Consider the following 19,243-nt stretch of genomic DNA (forward strand, 5'->3'; position numbering starts at 1 on the left):
TTTATAATCAATAATAAAATAATAATTTATATCATTAAATATAATGATGTAAATTTTTATAATTAATTAATTATATTATAATTATAATTTAATTTGTAGCTTTTTGAGATGAGTTTATGCTTTTATTTCAGTATAAGGAGTGAGATTATGTAATTTATTTGGCTAACTCCTTTTACAGTTACAACATTCACCACAAAAATACGTTAAATATAACAGAAAGATACAATTTCTGATTATTTGTAAAATATTTATAGTGTGATAGCGGTTATCGTAATTATCATATAAATTGTATGCTTGGCATATTTTATTTTTTGTAAGTTATTTTGTTACTTAAATGTAAAATCAGGCTTATTTATTATAGTCAAAATGGGAAGAATAAGGAAGATTGTAAGTATCGATGCAAATACTGAATCAACTCCGACTCTATAAAATAAAGGACCATAACTTACAATGATTAAGATGCACTAAGAATGTAGGCTATATGCTCCATGCTTTAGTCTATATTGTCATATCGGGCTTATTCATCATAGTCAAAAATGGGAAATATAAGGGAGTTTGTAAGTATCGATGCAATGTACTGAGAATGTATATGCGCCACGCTAGAAACTATATTGCCACATCAGGCTTATTCATCATAGTCAAAGTGGGAAGAATAAGTGAGTTTGTAAGTATCGATGCAATGTACTGAGAATGTATATGCGCCACGCTAGAAACTATATTGCCACATCAGGCTTATTCATCATAGTCAAAATGGGAAGAATAAGGGAGTTTGTAAGTATCGATGCAATGTACTGAGAATTTATATGCGCCACGCTAGAAACTGTATTGCCACATCAGGCTTATTCATCATAGTCAAAATGGGAAGAATAAGGGAGTTTGTAAGTATCGATGCAATGTACTGAGAATGTATATGCGCCACGCTAGAAACTATATTGCCACATCAGGCTTATTCATCATAGTCAAAATGGGAAGAATAAGGGAGTTTGTAAGTATCGATGCAACGCACTGAGAATGTATATGCGCCACGCTAGAAACTATATTGCCACATCAGGCTTATTCATCGTAGTCAAAATGGGAAGAATAAGGGAGTTTGTAAGTATCGATGCAACGCACTGAGAATGTATATGCGCCACGCTAGAAACTATATTGCCACATCAGGCTTATTCATCATAGTCAAAATGGGAAGAATAAGGGAGTTTGTAAGTATCGATGCAACGCACTGAGAATGTATATGCGCCACGCTAGAAACTATATTGCCACATCAGGCTTATTCATCATAGTCAAAATGGGAAGAATAAGGGAGTTTGTAAGTATCGATGCAATGTACTGAGAATGTATATGCGCCACGCTAGAAACTATATTGCCACATCAGGCTTATTCATCATAGTCAAAATGGGAAGAATAAGGGAGTTTGTAAGTATCGATGCAATGTACTGAGAATTTATATGCGCCACGCTAGAAACTGTATTGCCACATCAGGCTTATTCATCATAGTCAAAATGGGAAGAATAAGGGAGTTTGTAAGTATCGATGCAATGTACTGAGAATGTATATGCGCCACGCTAGAAACTATATTGCCACATCAGGCTTATTCATCATAGTCAAAATGGGAAGAATAAGGGAGTTTGTAAGTATCGATGCAACGCACTGAGAATGTATATGCGCCACGCTAGAAACTATATTGCCACATCAGGCTTATTCATCATAGTCAAAATGGGAAGAATAAGGGAGTTTGTAAGTATCGATGCAATGTACTGAGAATGTATATGCGCCACGCTAGAAACTATATTGCCACATCAGGCTTATTCATCATAGTCAAAATGGGAAGAATAAGGGAGTTTGTAAGTATCGATGCAACGCACTGAGAATGTATATGCGCCACGCTAGAAACTATATTGCCACATCAGGCTTATTCATCATAGTCAAAATGGGAAGAATAAGGGAGTTTGTAAGTATCGATGCAATGTACTGAGAATGTATATGCGCCACGCTAGAAACTATATTGCCACATCAGGCTTATTCATCATAGTCAAAATGGGAAGAATAAGGGAGTTTGTAAGTATCGATGCAATGTACTGAGAATGTATATGCGCCACGCTAGAAACTATATTGCCACATCAGGCTTATTCATCATAGTCAAAATGGGAAGAATAAGGGAGTTTGTAAGTATCGATGCAATGTACTGAGAATGTATATGCGCCACGCTAGAAACTATATTGCCACATCAGGCTTATTCATCATAGTCAAAATGGGAAGAATAAGGGAGTTTGTAAGTATCGATGCAATGTACTGAGAATGTATATGCGCCACGCTAGAAACTATATTGCCACATCAGGCTTATTCATCATAGTCAAAATGGGAAGAATAAGGGAGTTTGTAAGTATCGATGCAATGTACTGAGAATGTATATGCGCCACGCTAGAAACTATATTGCCACATCAGGCTTATTCATCATAGTCAAAATGGGAAGAATAAGGGAGTTTGTAAGTATCGATGCAACGTACTGAGAATGTATATGCGCCACGCTAGAAACTATATTGCCACATCAGGCTTATTCATCATAGTCAAAATGGGAAGAATAAGGGAGTTTGTAAGTATCGATGCAATGTACTGAGAATGTATATGCGCCACGCTAGAAACTATATTGCCACTTCAGGCTTATTCATCATAGTCAAAATGGGAAGAATAAGGGAGTTTGTAAGTATCGATGCAATGTACTGAGAATGTATATGCGCCACGCTAGAAACTATATTGCCACATCAGGCTTATTCATCATAGTCAAAATGGGAAGAATAAGGGAGTTTGTAAGTATCGATGCAATGTACTGAGAATGTATATGCGCCACGCTAGAAACTATATTGCCACATCAGGCTTATTCATCATAGTCAAAATGGGAAGAATAAGGGAGTTTGTAAGTATCGATGCAACGCACTGAGAATGTATATGCGCCACGCTAGAAACTATATTGCCACATCAGGCTTATTCATCATAGTCAAAATGGGAAGAATAAGGGAGTTTGTAAGTATCGATGCAATGTACTGAGAATGTATATGCGCCACGCTAGAAACTATATTGCCACATCAGGCTTATTCATCATAGTCAAAATGGGAAGAATAAGGGAGTTTGTAAGTATCGATGCAATGTACTGAGAATTTATATGCGCCACGCTAGAAACTGTATTGCCACATCAGGCTTATTCATCATAGTCAAAATGGGAAGAATAAGGGAGTTTGTAAGTATCGATGCAATGTACTGAGAATGTATATGCGCCACGCTAGGAACTGTATTGCCACATCAGGCTTATTCATCATAGTCAAAATGGGAAGAATAAGGGAGTTTGTAAGTATCGATGCAATGTACTGAGAATTTATATGCGCCACGCTAGAAACTATATTGCCACATCAGGCTTATTCATCATAGTCAAAATGGGAAGAATAAGGGAGTTTGTAAGTATCGATGCAATGTACTGAGAATGTATATGCGCCACGCTAGAAACTATATTGCCACATCAGGCTTATTCATCATAGTCAAAATGGGAAGAATAAGGGAGTTTGTAAGTATCGATGCAATGGACTGAGAATGTATATGCGCCACGCTTGAGCCTATATTGTCACATCGGGGTTATTCACCGTAGTAAAAAAATAGGAAAAGATAAGGGTATTTGTGAGTATCGATGAGATTTACTAAGAGTGTAATTGCGCTATGGTTGATCTGGCGAACGACCATATTACACATTATTAATGTGAGTATTTCAACTTAATATCTTAGAGAAGGTCTTTCCAGAACTGTTAAGGTTATCAGAATAATTCCGTGCCCGGTTTTTATTAGATAGAACCACAAATTACGTTTTAATTTACTGTTTTATTATTATCTTTAATACATAGGTCATGAATTTCGGATCGCATGTATAGCATAATGAAGTGGTCTGAACTATTAATCCAACACTAATTTTGAGACTTCCTCACCTGAAAATGGTGGGCACTGAATTTTACATGTTTACAGTCCACCGCCCCAATGTATACATCCCTAACCAAATGAAAGTAAGCAACTGTTGCAAACTATGTAGAGGGGGAAGGACTACGTCTGTTACGTAGCTCGCGATGTAAGTGCAGCCGTGCAGCGTCGCCGGTGTATACATCCCTAACTAAATGAAAGTAAGCAACTGTTGCAAACTATGTAGAGGGGGAAGGACTACGTCTGTTACGTAGCTCGCGATGTAAGTGCAGCCGTGCAGCGTCGCCGGTGTATACATCCCTAACTAAATGAAAGTAAGCAATTGTTGCAAACTATGTAGAGGGGGAAGGACTACGTCTGTTACGTAGCTCGCGATGTAAGTGCAGCCGTGCAGCGTCGCCGGTGTATAAATCCCTAACCAAATGAAAGTAAGCAATTGTTGCAAACTATGTAGAGGGGGAAGGACTACGTCTGTTACGTAGCTCGCGATGTAAGTGCAGCCGTGCAGCGTCGCCGGTGTATACATCCCTAACTAAATGAAAGTAAGCAATTGTTGCAAACTATGTAGAGGGGGAAGGACTACGTCTGTTACGTAGCTCGCGATGTAAGTGCAGCCGTGCAGCGTCGCCGGTGTATACATCCCTAACTAAATGAAAGTAAGCAATTGTTGCAAACTATGTAGAGGGGGAAGGACTACGTCTGTTACGTAGCTCGCGATGTAAGTGCAGCCGTGCAGCGTCGCCGGTGTATACATCCCTAACTAAATGAAAGTAAGCAATTGTTGCAAACTATGTAGAGGGGGAAGGACTACGTCTGTTACGTAGCTCGCGATGTAAGTGCAGCCGTGCAGCGTCGCCGGTGTATACATCCCTAACTAAATGAAAGTAAGCAACTGTTGCAAACTATGTAGAGGGGGAAGGACTACGTCTGTTACGTAGCTCGCGATGTAAGTGCAGCCGTGCAGCGTCGCCGGTGTATACATCCCTAACTAAATGAAAGTAAGCAATTGTTGCAAAACTATGTAGAGGGGGAAGGACTACGTCTGTTACGTAGCTCGCGATGTAAGTGCAGCCGTGCAGCGTCGCCGGTGTATAAATCCCTAACCAAATGAAAGTAAGCAACTGTTGCAAACTATGTAGAGGGGGAAGGACTACGTCTGTTACGTAGCTCGCGATGTAAGTGCAGCCGTGCAGCGTCGCCGGTGTATACATCCCTAACTAAATGAAAGTAAGCAATTGTTGCAAACTATGTAGAGGGGGAAGGACTACGTCTGTTACGTAGCTCGCGATGTAAGTGCAGCCGTGCAGCGTCGCCGGTGTATACATCCCTAACTAAATGAAAGTAAGCAATTGTTGCAAACTATGTAGAGGGGGAAGGACTACGTCTGTTACGTAGCTCGCGATGTAAGTGCAGCCGTGCAGCGTCGCCGGTGTATACATCCCTAACTAAATGAAAGTAAGCAATTGTTGCAAACTATGTAGAGGGGGAAGGACTAAGTCTGTTACGTAGCTCGCGATGTAAGTGCAGCCGTGCAGCGTCGCCGGTGTATTAATAGGTAGAAGAGGCAGGCCTTAAGAATTACGATTTTATGGAGTTATTTTATTGAATTGGTTGTTGTTTTTATAAAACGTATGAACATATGCTTAATCTGCAAAGTCACTTTTAACCGAGCTAAATGGTAAATACTGTTTTTGTTGTGTTATGTTGATTGAGATTACTGATAAGAAATGGGATGGACGGATCTTAGATCTCATGTATTGTAGTTCAAAAGACAAAAGTGTCTATTGATTCACTTTCTTGTCTGTCTGTTAAATAGAAATACATTATCAATTTTAAACAAACTTCGCTAAGACGTAGTCTTGAGATTTCGAAAATGCTCAAAAACTAGATAACAGTGGTATAGTATGCAATATTCGACATAGTAAACACTGATGTATTTACTATGTATATTGAGTTCTATATACCATATAATAGAATGTATATATATATATATATATATATATATGTATATATATATATATATATATATGTTTATTTATATATATTCCTACGGAAGCTGTTTTTATTTATTTGCATAGTCTTGCAGGCGCAGGTCAACACGTTTGTGTCTGCTTGTACATAGAAAACGTACAAGGACGTGCTAAAACAGATTTTACTAATTGTAAAATATAGGCGTGTGCCCTTAAAACGTCTTCATATACTGAAAATTTGTCACTACGAAGATGAATTCTCTGAACATTTAGCGGAGACTCCTCCTACGAGTTCATAACGATAGCATATTTCTGTCTTTGTTTGTTTCTGTCTGTATACACGATAACCTTCGAGAGAAAACTTTCAGGGTTGACATTTGATGTGAATGTTGAATTTTAAAATAGTAAACATTGTATCATTGGAAGTCGATCTACACACCGTGTCAGAGTGTTGTCTACTGTTGGGTGAACGCGTAGCCTTTCATGCTGACCCAAAGTTTGGCGTGCGATTGACCTTGTAACAGGATAATATTTTTACATTTGGTCCTTATGCCTTAGGTTTGTAGCTTAATTATTTGTTAAAAAAATTACAGATGATGTGAAAAGGCGGTATAAGTTGGTTTTCCTGAAAAAGGATCCCCAAATCTCCCCTTTTTACTAAAAATGTTTCATACTCCTCAGTGAGCACTCCCCTGAAGAATCAAACATGACCGGCTACAATCCACTTCCAATCAGCTGAATACCAGAGTGAGAGAGGTAGACACGAACTGCTCTTATTTCATTGTTATCAATGGCGTCAGCCTGCCTACATCTGTTGTGGCAGACAGAAGCCAGCTACCCAGCTATCAGCACGGCGCTGGGCGCAGCGCCTCCCTGGCTCAGCACATCCTGTCTACCAGATAGACCCTCCCCCACACCTCTGTATTCTGTAGTCCATTCATGACTCCAGTGGTACTCGTGCGTAGGAGAGCAACCAGACTCATCTCGTGTCCACACTAACACCTCTAGCTGAAGGTAAACCCGTTCTCTACAAATAGCTTGATGATCATTATACCACATTTTAGAAACTTTACTTAAGTAATTCCATGCCGAAACAAAATTTAATCTGTTTGGCAAGTTCATATTTGTAAACTAAATTAGGTTTGCTCCTGCTTGTTGTTGGATTAATATGACTCAATTTACCGCTCCGGAGACGCGGGTTCGAATACTAGTCCCAGAATATTATTTTTATAAGTTGTGAAATATTCCACTAGTTCTAGTATATAATAATGGGATAATTAGCGGGGGTTATTAGCGTTAAAATAACTGCAAAATACGAATAGGTGTCTCCCTTATCATACTATACTGGTGTACACACTTGGAACAATGTTTCAATTTTAAATGCTTATACAATACCATACTCTGATTTTGAAACTTTACATACGTAGTAAATACAGAATACTCTCAATAACTACGCACCTTTGAAAATGTTTATTTAATTTTAATGTTTAAAAACATTTATTGCACTTTGACCTACAAATGACTAAAACCTAGAATGAACACAATAATAATATTGATTAAAAGAAGTAGTTATGTACATTTATGTCTCAAGAAGTGATTGATACTTGTAAGGAAATAAAAGGATAAGCATTTGGTTATACTACCACTAAAACACAATATATTCAGAAACTACTCGTAAATATTTTTATCTACAGCTCAAATTAGCTTCTCCAAAGAATTTAAGTTTTAATTTAATGCTTTTTATTTTTAATAAGTCATTTTCATAATATTTTTATATACATTTATTGTCGACACTATTTTTAAGGTGTTTATGTATTGTATTTTTGTCATTACATAAACTTAGATTTTCAGACGTCCAATAAATTGTTTATATTTGTATAATATTAAATATATTATTTAACTGGGTTTAAGAACACCGTATCTGCATAATTTATTACTTTGCAACTATTTATACAGTGTGTTCATAAAGTATGGAATTCATGAACATTCTTAAAAGTAAACTACCATTAAATTTCTTTATATTACCATTAAAATTTTAACATGAAATCGTAAAATAAAAGTTAATTTCTGAACATCTAGTTTTGAATTTTGGTATACGTTTTCATCCGCAATCTCTATACTCTTAATATTTAAATTCTGCATCCTCCTTTTATAATATCGAATTGAAATCGCCCCCCCCCACCCCCCCCCCCCCCCACCCCCCCCCCCCCCCACCCCCCCCCCCCCCCACCCCCCCCCCCCCCCACCCCCCCCCCCCCCCACCCCCCCCCCAGGACTGTCCCAATTGAAAATCAAATTTTATAACAACAGCAAAATTAAATGGGGCACAAAAAAACCCCATTCCCATTTTTTTGGCACCAATAGGTAAATTTCATTGGGAAAAGCTCCTAACAATTGTGTTAAAAAATGTTTTTCAAAATTAATTTGAACATATCGCCGTGTACCTTGTTTTTTAAAATTTGCTTGAATGACTTCAACAGTGTGATACAATAAGATGGTTGAATGGCACCATAGCTTGAACGTAATGTTTAATTTTTATCAGTGCACATATTTTTGAGTGGAGGAAAAAGGTTTATAAACAGCAGAAGCAGTGCTACATTTCTTTTGAATGAATACGCCTTCAATCTGGATGTCTGGGACTGTACCATATTGAGAAATCAAATTTTATAACTACAGCAAAATTAAATGAGCACAACAACACATTACCATTTGTTGGCACCAATAGGTGAATACATTAGAAAAGCTCCTAACAATTGTGTTGAAATGTAATTCAGATGATTGACACATATCGCCGTGTACCTTGTTTCAAATGCTGTGAAGTGACTCAAGCCAAGTTTCGACCAGTGTGAATTACTCCACAGACCTTCATTGTTCACACATCATCTGTAACATGGTGAAAAGCTGCGCAGCGAGTAAAAATGTAAAGATATTTTTGCGGCCAGCCAACAAAGTATTAATGATCTGTGAAATAAATTGGGTCCAGTAACGACTAATGCCTTCCACAAAATGAGAGCACAGTTAATTATCAATTATCGATTCTTAAATATTAAATTTTAGACTAGTTTTAAAATTATATCTTATAGGAGTAGAATATTAACAACACATCCTGGTTGGAGATGTCAACCAGATCCCATATATAAACAGGAAGAAACCTTTTGAAGTAAACTAACATGACCACCAAAATAGCTACACTCACTCACTCACTCAACTTCAATCAACATCAATGTCGGACATAATCTTCAAATACAAAGTATTGAGGAACTAAAAAATCTGCACATTGACAAAGTGAAATACAAGGTGCTAGTTTTTAAGCAAACGGAAAAAGTAGAACTACAGAAAACTGGAATCTCATCTGTTATAATACATGAATTCCAAGGGAGTCAAGCAGATCACATAGCTGTTGTACTTTTGTCAGATAAGGCAAAAGAAATTTACAGTTCAAAACCTCACTGCCTAGTGGCTATATCAAGACACACTAAATCTCTGCTTTACAAAACACTAGACCGAAATGACACACTCAGCACCTGGATAACTGAAACAAATTGTTTCTCCCAGACAGAACTGCACAGGGTAGAAAATCTCCTATGAATTTCCAACTCAAGAAATAATCATGAAGAACAAAGTTCAGACACAAATTGCGTACTACCAAATCCCATTACAGAAGCATCGGCACCCACCTTGACGAGAAGGTCACCCATCACTGCTACTAAACTAGAACCCTCAGAAACAAACAATGTGAACATCTTGAAACAAGACAGAATGTAAACTAAATGTCAACAACCTACATTGCACTTAACATGGCTATCTAATACTGCTAAGGAAACAATGTTGTAGTAAACCCATCAAAGATAACCTGATCACCTTAGAAGGGAGAGCTAAAGTCCAAAAGTTCCAGCTATCCCTGGTGTCACTCTTGTTGCTCAGTTCATATTCCTTGGAATAACAATAGATTCAGACCTAAATTGGATTAATCATGTTGACAACCTCAGCAAAAAACTCAACACTGGTCACTTTGCTATAATACAGATAATTTCCCTCAGTAGCCTAGAAACAGCAAAAATAACACAATTCTCTCTTTTCGAATCCCACCTCCGATATGGTCTACCTGCTTAGAGTGGAACTTCAGCTACAAATCTTCAATGAATACTTATCATACAAAATAAATGTATTCGGACATTGGCTGGCCTCCAACCTCTTGAAAGCTGTAAAGATGCTTTCAAATCTCTGAAGATTCTCACTATTATTTCACTTTACATTCAAGAAGTTATGTAGTTAAGATGTGTATAATGCTGATGGGGAGAGTCTTCAAAGAAACACTGATGTATACCCCTACAATACCAGAAATGCTGCACTCTACAACCTCCCAGCACATCGCCTAAAGCTATACGAGCGGAAACCTTCATACATGGCAATGAAGCTCTACAACCTGTTACCACCCTACCTGCTGTCCAAAAGAGGAAAGGAACTGAAGACAGCTAATGGCTTCTAAATCGACCATTTTATAAGCTGTGCCATTCTCATGCTGCAGCTATAAAATAAATTCAAGAAAGGCTGTGATAAAGGTCACAGCTAGTTTGCTAGATTGTAGTAATATGCTCTGAATATGTGATGTAACATAGGGGATAGGACTAACTAACATAAACTCAACTACAATACAGGAGACAACCTTGGATTAACTGGTCTCAGGTGACACTCATGAACACATCACCAATCGCACCACACTCTGCAGCAACATGTTCTGTCGACAAACTCTTTACAATTTAGTGATATCATCACCCATACATTGTTGATTTTCATATATTAGATTAATTAACTTCAAAAGCTGCTTGAGACAGAAAAAAATCATTTTATAATTTCCGAGTTCTACGAGTCCTGGTAGAGTAGCCACTTGTGATGTTATGGAGGGAAGGCGGTCGCATCCTCCTAGTCCGCCCCTGAGGATATACTGACTTGGCAGATGTGTGGGGATATGGAAACACTGACACTTTGCACCCCCGGAAAAAATTACAATTGCTTTAGACACCATTTGATTTGTTGGAGACGTTTTTATCATCACCTAATTTCTCTCTCTAGTTATTGCATCGGGTCAATTAAAAACTTCCAATGCCCAGAATGTAAGATACATCCCTGGAGTTTTTGGAAAATGACAATTTTTAGCATGTTAATCAAAATTTATTAAACCGTTCTTGGAGACGTTAACTGTTCAAAATTTTGAAAAGGAAAGATATCAAGTTTTATATGGATCCTAATCAGCAATGCATCTTTCAAACTTTAAAGTAGTTTCTTCTGTTCCAATACATTCTTAAATTATTGTATTTCTAAGGGCTTTATGGTCTTCAAAAAGATTCACCAAGCACAGAACTTGCAGCCACTCTTGGCGAAGAGTACATTGGTAGCCTTATGCACATGGCAAGCTTGAAGGGAACAAATCTGCATTTGAACTCGAAGCCTTGACAATATTTTTGGGCTAACAAAATGTGAGCAATATTTGGAACATCATGGGTTTACATGGGAGTATGCTTCAACTAAAATGTTTGGTCCTCCATGGGTTTCCATTTGTTTTATATCTTGAATTTATTACTTAGCATAAGCACCACATGAAAATAAAATTTGTGGGGATGTGAGATATCTTCAAATACCAGTTAATTTTGTTCATTATTGTTTTATAATTTTCTTTTTTTAGACATGTCATTTAAAACTAACACACATACACATCTAATTGTTTCCTTATTATGAGAATCATTTAAAGAAAAAAAAATCCTTTAAAATGTTTAATATTGTTATAAATTTATCCAATCAATCAAACATCAACAGTTTTATTAGATTTTTAAAAATAATTATTTTTCACAATTCAAAGTTTGTAAGTTTAATATATTATATTATTTTATACTTTCCAATTTTTCATAAGAAAATAAAATATTGAGATACACAATGATGACAAACATAAAAATAAATTATATTGACATGTTAAAATGCATATCAGGGCAAAAACTGCAAAACATGTACTGAAATGTCATAAAAAATCTTTTTAACACGTTGTCTGCAGCATCCCCCTTACAGCACAAAAGCATAGTACGAGTGGTCGGTCTCCAGTCGATATAGAACCGCAGTTAAGGTGTTACAAGATGCTTATATTACTGTACCATTGACTAAGAAAATTAATGTAAATTTTGATAGTGTAAAATATAACAATTTCAGTGGTACCTTGATCAATAAGAATAAGCAAGAGAGATATATATTGGATACCCAACTCTTGAATACATATAACTTTTAGATGTATTTTATTCTCAACTCACCAACATGTTGGTAATATAAAACTACTTCAAAACCTTGTATATAAAATAACACAAAGAATAAATAAACAGATTTTAAAATTGAGTACCATCTTTTTATTATAAATATATTTCAAATGTACAATAAAAAATTACAAATGATCTTAAATCCTAGTGTTATGTACATTTTGGGATTAAAATCATTTAAATGAGAGTAACACAGTACAAAACTGCCCATAGATAACAGAGATTAGAAGAAAGTCCTTGTGGAAGATCTGTTTTGTGTAGATCACACAAAAAAATAATTATTATCAGTAATATTTCATAAATATAATATGATTTCATGAATATACAGAATAAATACTTACATAAAAAGTCTCACTTGATTTTTACAATTTTTCAACTTTTTAGCCCATTAAATAATGAAAACACTATAAACCAGGCCCGTGCGCATGGGGGGGGGGTTTTGGGGGTTCAAACCCCCCCCCTTGAAGATTGGGATATATCATATTGTTTCCATATATCCGACAAACGAACGCTCTTTCTCAACATTACGCAGGTTGAAAAATTATTTGCGTTCTACCATGAGTGAAAATCGATTGAACGGATTGGCATCACTGAACATTCATCGAGACATTGAAGTAGATGTGAACTCAGTATTAGATGAATTTTTTTCTGTACCTCGACGCATCAACTTATTGAAAGAGTAGACCACATATGTTTTTATTTGAAAAAGTTTTTACTTTGTTTAAAGAATGAGTTACAAATGTATTAAAAGTATGTAGTTTTACAATTTTATAATAAACTCATTTTCCATACGTATTAATTTTTAATCTATTACTTATTTAAGTTTCTTCTTTTTTATTTCATAAAATAAGTATAGAACCCCCCCTAAATAAAATTCTGCGCACGGCCCTGCTATAAACAAAACATAGGTATGGTTAATTCAATGCGGTAGAGGAATAAGACATTACCAAATGGTGGACTGCTCCCCGACCAGCTGATCTACTAAAGCTCGGCTGTCGCTTTTCATTTGTTGTACCAGTTGTTGTGGCAACAAAAACAACTTGAGATTAAATACTCAGCTGAAAGGAAGCATGACAGATTTCCGACTAACGCGAGTCACAGTAAGGAAAACAAGAACCACAAAGTTAATGGATTGCTAGGCATCCAGGTGGCGTTTTAAGAGAGCGGGACTGTCCCCACCCATGTGTCAGTGCAGCTGTTTTATGAATGGGAATGTTGCATTAGGCGGAATGTGAAATGAAGCTTAAGAGGCCACCTGGACCCCTAGAAATCTTGGCTCTCAGCCTGATTTATAAAATCACCTCAGCTTACCTTGTCACTTCAATATAATCTCATCAATTTTTATTTTCATAATGGTTTTCAGCGTCATTTAGTAAGAGAAATGGTTACAAAATAAATGGAACATATTTCATATGTTTGAAAATGTATCATTACAATAGAAACCATATTGATAAACTTAATTTTGTTTGATTCTTCTGTTACTTTCTTACTTAGTTGTTTTAAATCTTACACATTTTTATATGTAGACTTTTAAGTTGATGTTGATGCTAAGCCGTGTAAGTTACAGTTTAGTTAATTGTAGTAAAAGTGGAAAAATTAAGTCTTGTCACATAATTACTTCTCTTTGTTGAATAAATATATATATATAAAAAAAAACAATCTAATTATCTGATATCTCTAGCTTTTATTACTGAAAAAGTAAGTTTATTGTGAGTTTACATTTTGGCAGTAAGTTACATTTGGTCAGGTTATTTTAATACCAAAGCATTTCAGTTAGTGTTATTTAAGTGGAAAATGTTATAAACTTTGAGTTTGAGACAAAAAGTTAAAACATACTGAGCAAATTGGAACTGATCTCTCCAGAAATGAAAACAACCTCTTAGATACAGTGTCATGGTCTTAGTTCTATACTGTGGAAAGAAGTTGATTCGTACTAAATTATTATTAGTGCAAAACTTAACATATAAACATTTTTATACCAAACATAAGGAGTAAAATTAAAGCAACAACAAAAGCGATAAAATTCAATACAATAAGTTAGTAACACATATTAAATTGATATATAGCCACAATAGTACCATTAAAAGCACAATATTTACATATTAAAGAATGAAAGAAAATGTTTATTGCTCCAAGTGTTCCTTCGAAAACTCATTTGCAACCTTGGCAAATTTCTTTACAACTACCTGAAACAAAGATAACCTTATGTTAGTAACATAGTGGAAAATATTTATTCAAAATTAGAACAACAAACTATTTTTATAGTTTAAAATGTATGAAATAATTTAAAACTATTACTAAATTGCCATTTATTATTACATTTAATAAAAATGACAGGAAATTTTATGAGTTCATTAAAATAAAAAATGTGAAGTTAACAGGAATATTTTGATACTTACCATTCATTGTTTAGTGATAAAATAAATCAGTAATACTACAATTTGAGATTTGCATGCTGATCTCTTCCTTAGAGATGGATAACTAACCTAACATTTATTATTATTATAATTTGTTACATTAAATATGGCTCGGCTATTTTGAACCTGCGTTGAGTTATGGACTAATTAACAGTGGAAAGTCTAACCACAAAACTGCACAAAACTTTTTTTTAATAGCAAAGAAAATGCAGTATATTTATTGGAAAATATTAAAAAACTCGCGTAAATCCTATTTTATAGAGTATAGTACATTAAAAGAAACTTATTCATTTACCCAGTGTCAATAATAATAAGAAAAAATTTTGAAATATTTAATAAAACCTTGGCTCACAAAATAAATTATTTTGACCAGTCTACAATATATAATCCAACATCTGCAATGACTTGCCAAATGGGATAAAAAATAGTCCATCTGATTCAGTCGGAAGAAGTAGGTAGATTTTGTGACAACTGAAATATTATAGTTTTTGTCGATGGGATTACATGTAATCAATACCTCAAAAACCGATTGATTTTTTATACAAAATAATGACACATAATTCTCTAGGTTCTTAAATGACGGAGTTATGAATTTACCAAAAGATTAAATAGCCCCCATAATGGAATAAAATGATTTACTAAACTGGCCAAAGAACTTAGATGAGATATTGTTTTGTACACAAAATCTACCTTATATTAGTACCTCTCATACTGGCGATCACCTGATAATCAGGCTATGTTACTATTTCAGTAGTGGCATCGCCTGAAAGTGAGTTAATGTGGAACACAACCAGTTTTAGAGTTATTATAATATGCATGTCAACACAATCAACACGATTTATATACCACAGGATTCACAAAGCGTTGCTGGTTCCAGAGATGCCCATAGATGATAAATAAGTGATTTAGTGCTATAACTGTCATTATAAAGCAAGAACTCAACATTATAAAAAGAGTTTTATCAGTGATCTTGGCATTTTATAATAAATATTAATAATATACCTAGGCCAATACAAAGAAACCCTAAGCTACTATGCTCTCTCACATATATCTATTTTAGTAACATACTTTATAATAACTATGTAGTATAGTTATTAATAACTAGCAGTTGCCCGCGGCTTCACACGCAATTTCCTGTTGAAAAACAATACACTATATTCACGTATTCTTTTCTATCACATTCTACACATTCCTGAGATAATTGATAGTCGTTCCTTCGTGAGCCTCTTGGGCGCATTATGAAGGTACTGTATGTACCATATTTCTTTTTGCTAGATGTTGATAAGTTATTCAGTAAAATTAATTTATATGGATGAATCTCAATAAACTAATTAGGTTATAAAGAATCATCAATTCGTTCTGTTAAAATTAATTTTGTGTCTTAAGATAATGCCAGTATTATTGTGGAGTTCGCCTTGTGCTCAGATCAAGAAAATGTATCAACGAAAACCAATTTCGATCATAAAAGCGTCTTCTTTCAGCTGTTTTCATTTACCTTCTATCTAACCAAATTCGATTACCTTATAAGCAAACATTCACGGCTTTGTACAGTGAGGTGGTTTTCATAACAGCGTTTAATAGTATTTTCATTGCATTAGATAGTTTTTTGATTATTGGTGCAATCTAAATTTGATATTAGGCAATAACTTCTTCTATGCAATCTGCATTACACTACTGAAAACAACTGTTTCTGCCTCTTTGATGAACTTCAGCTGAAAGTGTTAACAGCTGTTAAGTATCAGTTCACTTTGTATTATGTGTCATAGTGCAGTCTGCCGGATCCAATGTAAAACACTCCAAAATCAAAAACTGTTACTTACAAATGAAAAATTAATTAAAAAAACATTTTCCAGTGGACCAAATTGTGAATCTAAACCATTCTCGATATATAAAGATAGAGATATTTTAAATTAAAATATAACTTAGAAAATGTTACTCTTTACATAATTTATTTTAAACTTGATAAAAAGTTCAGATGTATTGTAATCAAATTAAAACTGTTCACACAATTAATGCGTTTTTTAAAAATATGACTTGTTTTTCTAAAAAAAAAAAACAACAAAACACTATATAATTATGATAGATAACACTCAAAAACTTTTGGCTTTATCTGGAAATTTATTTTTATTACATATTATTATATGCCAGGTAAATTATTTTAGAATAAACTGCTTTACTCAAAAAGTTGCTGAGAACAAAATGTTTATTCATGTTGTGATAATGTTTATACTCTATTAAATGTCACAAGTTTTTATTATGTTTACGTATGACAACATTGTATATTGAATATTCATTGATACTGAAACAACGTAATTATGTAAAAACACACTAGCAGTAGTTACTATGTATTATTTAAAAGAATTGTACATAAATTAGCAAAAACCACAGTAATTTGGACTTTTAGGTGAAAAGAGTCATTCAAATCCTATGCTTTGGTGATTGTATTTAAATAAAGATCTATGTAGGGTATATTAATCTGTAATGTCCTACCTGGACTTTATTGAATGCTTCCATTGTTATTTCCATATGCTTTTCGAGGAGATATTTCGTTCTTTTTTGAACCAATTCCCAGTCATGTTCAATCTTCTTCAGTCTAAAACACCAAAAGATAGCACTCAATAAATTTGTGATAATCATAGTTAAAAGCCAAATTAATTACACCTTCCAACACACAATGATGAAATTTCTGTATCAACTGGTTATCGTTAAACATTTTTCATTTTTATGACTTTGGCTCACGAATAAAGTCAGCAAACACTAACGTATTTTGATTATATATGTGCAAATAGAAGTTTAAAGTCTCAAGATCCTCACAATTGTATTTCTTCGACAATGCATTTGTATTGTGTATCTTATATATCAGTAGCAAATATAGAATGACTAATATCTGAGAGTGCCAATGCACCTAGAAGTACCACCAAGCTTCACAAAAGATGCCATGACTGTCTCACTTATACAGAAGAAATAAGAATAATTTATTAATCTTATGATTAAATCACATGTTTTATTAGTAACATTAAAGCCTTTCAAATGTGACTATATGAGGTATGGCTATTAAATAACGGGACTGACGCTGCAGTGGAACGAGTGCGCATGCGCCAACCAACAATGACCAACAACTGTGTAGTTTGAGACTTCCTCTTCAGAATGCAGTTAGTCTCGTTTCTGTAAACAACATCGTTGTGTCATAACCTTCATTTATGTAAGTGTTGTTATTTTGTTTTGCCAGAAAAATGGTTAGCGTAATAATAGAGCAACGAATTGTTAATTAATTTCACGTTAAACTTGGAAAAACCGCTACCGAAACCTATAATTTACTAAAAGAAGTGTATGTCAGTGAATGTTTATCGCGGACTCGTGTTTTTGAATGGTTTTAAGCGTTTTCAAGATGGTCGACAAGACGTGGAAGGTGATTCGCAGCCAGGTCGTCCTTCAACATCAAAAACGGAAGACAATGTCGAAAAAGTTGCTAATTTGATTCGGTCTGACCGACGATTAAGCATTCGTGCAGTTGCTGAATCTGTAGGCATTGATAAAGAATGTGTACGGCAAATTTTACATGATAATTTGAACATGCGAAAAGTGTGTGCAAGAATGGTACCAAAAATTTTTACGATTGATCAACAAGCAGCTCGTAAAAATGTTTGTACTGACACTTTGAATGCCATTGAAAATGACCCAAATTTATTGGAAAGAATAATAACATGTGATGAATCGTGATTTTTTACTTATGATCTGGAAACAAAGCGCCAATCCATGCATTGGAAGACCTCAACTTCACCGAGAGCCAAAAAAGCAAGAATGAGCAAGTCAAAATTTAAAGCAATGATGATTTTTTTTTCGACATTCGTGGGATTGTGTACCTTCACTGGGTTCCTGAAGGTCAAACAATTAATCAACATTACTATCTTGAGGTACTTAATAAACTACGTGAAAGAGTAAGAAAAAAACGACCCGAAATGTGGAAGGACAAATCATGGATTTTGCACCAAGACAATGCGCCAGCTCATTCCGCGTTATCTGTCAAGCGGTTCCTGACCAAGTACAGCATCCCAGTGTTAGAACATCCACCTTACTCGCCAGACCTAGCACCATGCGACTTTTATCTTTTCCCTAAGGTGAAATCTGCATTAAAAGGTACGAGATTTGAATCCGTAGAAGCTGTTCAAGAAAAAGCGGCAAGACTCCTGAAAGAGTTGACAGAAGATGACTTTCAGCATTGTTTCCAACAATGGAAAATTCGCATGGAGCGTTGCAGGGATAGAGAAGGGGTGTATATTGAAGGTGATAATAAGTAATTATGTTTAAAATGAAAATAAATTTTTTTGCAATATCAGTCCCGTTATTTAATAGCCATACCTCATATACGACTTAAATTAAATTTATAGATCATATTCTATTATGTAAAGGTTTACCTAAAGATCTCTTTCAGGACTTTGTAAAAGGTACTGGTGAAATTAATGTATAAATTAAGGGAGCTAGCTGCAAGGCATTAATGTTAGGGAATCTCTACTTAAACTCATTGTCTATAGACTATTAACTGAACACATAGAATAATATATCGACTGTACTACTCAATGGTTGACATAGTATATTGCGTAGA

The 19,243-nt window shown here is 34.9% G+C and overlaps 1 protein-coding gene across 1 annotated transcript in view; it reads right to left on the reverse strand.

The window, feature by feature from the left end:
* Positions 1–12,290: 12,290 nt before the first annotated feature.
* The window catches only part of LOC124358911 (kinetochore protein NDC80 homolog), a 40,436-nt gene continuing 33,483 nt past the window's right edge, over positions 12,291–19,243 (reverse strand). The window contains exons 14-15 of the mRNA XM_046811166.1: positions 17,131–17,233; positions 12,291–14,409 (exon numbers count right to left, since the gene is read on the reverse strand). The gene's annotated coding sequence lies outside the window, so the exon portion shown is untranslated. The remainder of the gene's footprint in view (positions 14,410–17,130; positions 17,234–19,243) is intronic.

This window comes from Homalodisca vitripennis, chromosome 1 (genome assembly GCF_021130785.1).
Source record: "Homalodisca vitripennis isolate AUS2020 chromosome 1, UT_GWSS_2.1, whole genome shotgun sequence".
NCBI lineage: Eukaryota > Metazoa > Arthropoda > Insecta > Hemiptera > Cicadellidae > Homalodisca > Homalodisca vitripennis.